Genomic DNA, 6,552 nt, shown 5'->3' with positions numbered 1-6,552 from the left:
CAGCACACCAAGCTTTGCCTCTTAGAGACAGATTTTACTATCTGCTTCCTCTACTATAATTGATACACTTGTGGCTAATATGAAGAGGAGAGGGGAAGTGCACTAAAAAGCATAAGCCTGATTTTCTTTTCTACATGATATCTGATGAGAAAAATTCCCAAGGTTCCCAAAAGCTAGTTGACTCATACATACCCTGTTGACTTGAACAGGAATCTCTGTGGAGAACTAAGGCAGTTCCACTGTTCTACGTGTGCAGAGTTTAATGAAACAAGAAAAATGAAATTCAGTCACACTGAGCTTCATGAAAGGTGGAGTACAATGTGTATTTCCAAATGTAGATATCACCCGATGCATTTTTCTAACTTTAATTATTACCAGCTGCTTGGCAAAATGCTCTTTTTCTGAGCTGAGAAGAATACAAAACATCTGAGACAACAACATATGTATCAGGACGGACATGATTCATTTTCCCTGCTGTGTACAGAAGCGGAGATACTTTGTGGAGTCAGCATCTGTAAAATTTTCCAGAATTTTTGCAGTTAGAAAAATCTAGAAAGAAGCTGTCTTAGTTTTGAAAAACAAGACTTTATTTTGAAGTACGAGGGGGAGACCCCCGCACACCATAATATTTTCAGTGCTTAGAGCCTCTGAATGATTTAATCCAGCCGTGAGGATTCCCCACTCTTGATACAGATCCAATTAGTCTCACTGACATGCTAATGGGAGTGGTTTTCCTGTGTTATTGAAATGTAATGTGAGCTTCTGTCTCAGGTTTGCTGATGCTGCAGGCTTCTTGCAACTCTTGCTGACAAGGTAGGCCATCTCACAGAGGTTGAGAATGACACATAGCATGGCAGTGGCTACCATGAAATAAGTGAAGAGCTTCTTCTCTGTAGGCCGAGCAATGAAGCAGTCAACCACGTTGGGACAGGGAACCACAGCACACTTCACCACCCTTGGAAGATCAAAGTTGGGATATAGGCACTGGAAGATGTAGAGGAAGGTGAGATCCACAGTTGCCTTGGCGAGGAGGCTGAGTAGGTAGGTCCACCACAGGCCTCCACACTTCTTCCCGGGGTTGGGGTACTGTGGATGGAAGCATTCTCTTGGCCCTTCCAGGCACTTCTGCTCCTTGGTTTCCTGATAGGCCACATGCATGAGGACAAAAAGAGAAGGGCATGTCACCAGGATAAGCTGGAAGGCCCAGAAACGTATGTGAGAGATGGGAAAGGACTGGTTATAGCAGACATTGGTGCAGCCAGGCTGACGTGTGTTGCACATGAAGTCCTGCTGGTCATCGGACCAGACATGCTCAGCTGCCACTGAGTAGACAAGGAAACGGAAGATGAAGACCACCGTGAGCCACACACGCCCCAGACCTGTGGAATACTTGTTCACACCACTCACAAGTTCTTGGAATGAAGCCCAGTTCATTTTCTCAACTTGAGGCTAGGGCGACAAGAGCTGGAAAAGGAAATAAATGAAACAGGAATGAGCAGGGTGGCCTTGATTGAAGCCCTGCAAGCTCGCACCATGTATGTGTTGGAAGTGCAACAGCAGAGATCACCCTGTTTGTAACTTAAGGGTTAATTTTGTAACCAGTAAACCAGCTAACCAAGATGGGGTAATCTGAGCTAGGAGTGGTTCGGGTACTGCTTGCATCGCTGTCTCCAGAAGGTGGTGCTTGTAGGGGGGGGGGATGCTACTCTTCCCCCTCCAATGTGAGATGCCACAGGGGTCAGTTTTATTCCCATGGTGTTTAACATCTACATGCTGAGCAGGGTCTTCTGGGGATTTGGAATTCATTGTCATCAATATGCAGATGGCATGCAACCCCATTTCTTCTTTACACTGGCAGGTGTGGCAGTGGATGTGATAGACAGGTGACTGGCCTTGGGGATGGACTGGATGAGGGCTACTTTGGGGGACACTGTTATAATTGTGGAGACCAATGGTTCTGACTTATATTGAGGCAGCTTCCTAAGTTCATAGGGTCATGCCAGGATGCTGCTGCTGCCCAGGGCTTTCATCTAGGCTAGGATTGGTAACTGGATGGTCTTTATCTTCCACACACCAGCAAATCACCTGATAGCAACACAGAATCAGGCAACCTGTTTTTGCTTATGGCATTTGAAATCAACCTGTGTGGCCTAAGGCATCATGCTTTGCCAGCCCCAGTGATCTTGCAAAGCCCCATGCACCCGTGCTTTGCAGGCCTTGTGCAGCTGTTCCTCAGGAACTGCAGGTGCAAGACCGCTTTGGACTCAGCCACATCTTCATGTGTCCCCCTCTTGACGTCATATCTTTCAAAGCTGCTACCTGCCCCATATATCAGGCATAAGGCAAGTGGGTGTGCCTGAGCCAAAATGGTCTGGTGGGCCAAATGGGGTCCATAGGTTGGAGGTTCACTGCTACTTTTCTAGGTCCAAATACCTGGTGGACCAGAGTTATCCTTTGGCAATTTGGCCTTTGCAAAACAACAGGTAGTGGTCACTAAAGCAAATAATGTTCTTATCCATCTTTAAAAGGGTCAGTTCCTCCTAAGTGAGCAGCTGCTTGTCCCAGTTTGTTTAGCTCACTTAGCCCCTCCCAGTGGCATAGTGTGGGGGGTGCAGGGGGGGCCGGCCGCACCGGCCGCAACATCTGGGGGTTAGGGTTAGGGGGCGCAAATCTACGGGTTAGGGGGCGCAAATCCACGGGTTAGGGGGCGCAAATTACTTGCCTTGCCCCGGGTGCTGACAACCCACGCTACGCCACTGGCCCCTCCAGGTCTTTGCACAACCTGCAAATCAATGTGTTTAACAAATTGGGTGTATCTTCCTGGGAAAATAAGAACATGACTCACCTGGAGTGTTGCCTCCAGGCGCAGTAGAAAGATGCACCCAGGCAACTTGATCTAGCATGACAGTCACAGTTTGGGTGCGAAAAAGAATCTCATGAGGAAAACAGAAGGAAACACCTTCCTTTCCCCTTTGTACATAGACAGGTTGTACATAGCAAGGTTGATTATACTGACCCACCAGCTGCTTTACCCTGAAGGAGTGGAACAAGGCAACTGGAACAAAGTGGGGTCGGAAGTTACTATTTTGCCCTAATCCCCTCTGCTGTGGAAAACTGAGAGCTACTGGGCCTCTGATCTGCTAGGAGAATGAGGCACACCCTCTTCGCTATCAATAAAATGATCTTTATGTGCAACAGGGAACTACAAAACAAGAAGGAAGAACTTCCAGGGCTGAGAAGAGTCTGTCTGTTAGATTATTATTATTTAGTGTGTTTCTATCCTGCCTTTCTCCTAAACTGGGATTCAAGATGGCTTACAACATTTAAAAACAACATTATAAAATGCAAAGTGATAAAAACAACCAGTTAAAAACAAGAATTAAAATACATCAAAAGATGTTTAGAACCAACAATTAAAACAGAGTTTTCCCAAAGGGAACCCATCTAGTTCTGCATTTTGTTCTCACGGTGGCCAGATAGATGTTCCAATAAAAGCCCACAAGCGCTGGTCCTTATGTAGCCAAAGGAAGCTCATTTCACACATAAGGGAGGAGGTGGGAGCAGGCTCAGGGGACGCCTAAATTTAAAAAGGGGAGAAAAACACATTCTTGATGGGGAGGTGGGACTAAAACAGCAAAATGAGGACTGGGCATGCTCAGTGACCATGCAATGCTGATTGACAGTTGTGTGGTGTGTGTGTGTGTGGGGGGGCAATATGGAGAACTGAGTGGGAGGAGAACGAGATGGAGCTGCTGCAATCTGCAGCAGGGAGCACTCCCCACTCCAACAGGATATACTTATTTATTACCAAAATCCCCGTTTTAAAATTGATGTTCCCGCTGATCTGCAAAATTAATTGCTCCATAGGCATTCTTAGGTTACCCTGCAGCAAAATTCAAAAAGTGCTTAGCACAGAGAAGGAAGAGCCCTAGAAGAAACCCGACTCTTACCTGAAGGCAGAACATTTTGCTGACTCCGGATCACTTTCCCTACGAACGTGACTGTCCCCAAGTCTCCTCTGACTTTGATGACGGGGCGGCAGGGCGTCTTGACATTGGGTGTGCCTCTGGCTCCTGCCAGTGGGCTCAATGACCCATTGTAATGCTCATGGTTCACAAACCAGAGAAAACAAATTAAACTGACAAGTTATTTCTTTTGGGGGATGGCCCAGGTTCAAGCTTTAGTGAGGAAATGCTGGTCCCCATCTTTTCTTTTTTTAATGTAATTTTATTAAAGATTTCCTTGATTTACAAAAGTATGCGCAATCTCTCTCTCTTGTCCCCTGCCCCCATGTAACATTTTTAAAAATCACTTTCATTTGTTGAGACATTAGCAAGAAAAGGGGGAAAGAGGTGGGGGTGGGGAAGGATGGGGTGGGGTGGGGTCATGTGATGGTGTTTCTATTTTACTTAATATATGTAGGGTTTGGTGTGGTGTCAGTGTTGCTTGTGCAGGTTCTTTGCTGTTCACTTGTGTTCCTTTGGTGGTGAGAGAGGTTGGGGTTGGCCTAGGGTGTGGTTGTTCATTTGTGGTTGGCTGTGGTGGTCTTTGTTTTCATGTGTGCGTGGGGTGGGTGGGTGTTTTGGATCAGGTTAGCCACTCGTCCTCATATTTGATAGCTGGCTTTGGAGAAAGAAGGGTGGTGGCCCTGAACCAGAGACTTACTTTCAGCACACAAGGGGACGATGCATGATGCAGTTGTCTTGCCGCATCAAAGCCCACCTGGGTCTTGCCCATACCTGCAGGAGAGACTACCTGGGGACCCCACCTGGGAGTTCCATCACAGAACGAAGGTGTGATTGAAATGCAATGCACACATAAAATATCCCATGGGACTTGTTATTTGCATTTTATCGAACATTTTATTTCGTTCTGTCTTTATAAACCTTCCCCCACTTGGACTCCTTTGTGCTCTAGCTTATGCTACCATGTTGTGTGATCAGCATTCAGAAACCACAGGTGTACTGCAGCATGGATGGGGAACCTCAGATTTGTGGGTCAAATGCGGCCCTCCATGCCTCACAAAACTCCCGAAACCCCACCCCTCTGTGACTTTGCTTCACACCTCGGGTGTTTTTTGCCTGGTTGGAATAATAATAATAATAATAATAATAATAATAATAATAATAATAATTTATTATTTATACCCCGCCCATCTGGCTGGGCCTCCCCAGCCACTCTGGGCGGCTTCCATAAAAACCAAAAATACAGTAAAATATCACACGTTAAAAACTTCCCTGAACGGGGCTGCCTTAAGATGTCTTCTGAATGACATCTGCTGGAAGGGCGTTCCACAGGGCGGGCGCCACTACCGAGAAGGCCCTCTGCCTGGTTCCCTGTAGCTTTGCTTCTCGCAATGAGGGAACCGCCAGAAGGCCCTCGGCGCTGGACCTCAGCGTCCGGGCAGAATGATGGGGGTGGAGACGCTCCTTCAGGTATACTGGACCGAGGCCGTTTAGGGCTTTAAAGGTCAGCACCAACACTTTGAATTGTGCTCGGAAACATACTGGGAGCCAATGTAGGTCTTTCAAGACCGGTGTTATATGGTCTCGGCGGCCGCTCCCAGTCACCAGTCTAGCTGCCGCATTCTGGATTAGTTGTAGTTTCCGAGTTACCTTCAAAGGTAGCCCCACGTAGAGTGCATTGCAGTAGTCCAAGCGGGAGATAACCAGAGCATGCACCACTCTGGCGAGACAGTCCGCAGGTAGATAGGGTCTCAGCCTACGTACCAGATGGAGCTGGTAAACAGCTGCCCTGGACACAGATTTGACCTGTGCTTCCATGGACAGCTGTGAGTCCAAAATGACTCCCAGGCTGCGCACCTGGTCCTTCAGGGGCACAGTTACCCCATTCAGGACCAGGGAATTCTCCACACCTGCCCGCCTCCTGTCCCCCAAAAACAGTACTTCTGTCTTGTCAGGATTCAACCTCAATCTGTTAGCTGCCATCCATCCTCCAACCGCCTCCAGACACTCACACAGGACCTTCACCGCCCTCACTGGTTCTGATTTAAAAGAGAGGTAGAGCTGGGTATCATCCGCATACTGATGAACACCCACCCCAAACCTCCTGATGATCTCTCCCAGCGGCTGCATGTACATGTTGAAAATAGGTCCTTGAACTCTTCTTAAGGCCTCTTTCATGTCTGGATGGAGGACAGAGATAGGTATGTGAGTCTGTACGTAGAAACTAGCCTACTGTACAACGGTAACATTTATTTACATTTAGAACACCATTGTATATTTATATTATTCTATATTATTATTTTTAAAAAATATTTCTATCTTTTTTTTAAAAAAAAATACGTTTCTCGGTTTCTGCCCACTTTTGTCTCTGGCCCCACCCACCACTGGGATGTGGCCCTCGAAAGTGACCAAGATGGGAATGTGCCCCCCAGACTGGAAAAGGTTCTCCACCCTTTTATTTCAAAGTACAGCATCAGGAAATAAGATGTGACATGGGGGACATGCAGGGAGAAACCAGCATTTCATTCCCAACCAGCATTTATAGAAATAATGTAATAACGGAAGGACAAATCAATGTGAAGCAGAA

The 6,552-nt window shown here is 46.9% G+C and overlaps 1 pseudogene across 1 annotated transcript; it reads right to left on the bottom strand.

Moving 5' to 3' along the window:
- Positions 1 to 705: 705 nt before the first annotated feature.
- Positions 706 to 4,101, bottom strand: LOC310850659 (gap junction beta-4 protein pseudogene; annotated as a pseudogene). Its single transcript, XR_014568726.1, has 2 exons — positions 3,951 to 4,101; positions 706 to 1,464 (listed from the first exon to the last, which is right to left on the bottom strand). The product of XR_014568726.1 is annotated as a gap junction beta-4 protein pseudogene (transcript).
- Between the last annotated feature and the right edge of the window lie 2,451 nt (positions 4,102 to 6,552).

This window comes from Podarcis gaigeae (assembly GCF_964106915.1).
Source record: "Podarcis gaigeae genome assembly, chromosome: 8".
NCBI classification, from domain to species: domain Eukaryota; kingdom Metazoa; phylum Chordata; class Lepidosauria; order Squamata; family Lacertidae; genus Podarcis; species Podarcis gaigeae.
The sequence above is the reverse complement of the archived record's forward strand: the minus strand, read 5'-3'. Positions and strand labels throughout refer to the sequence as shown.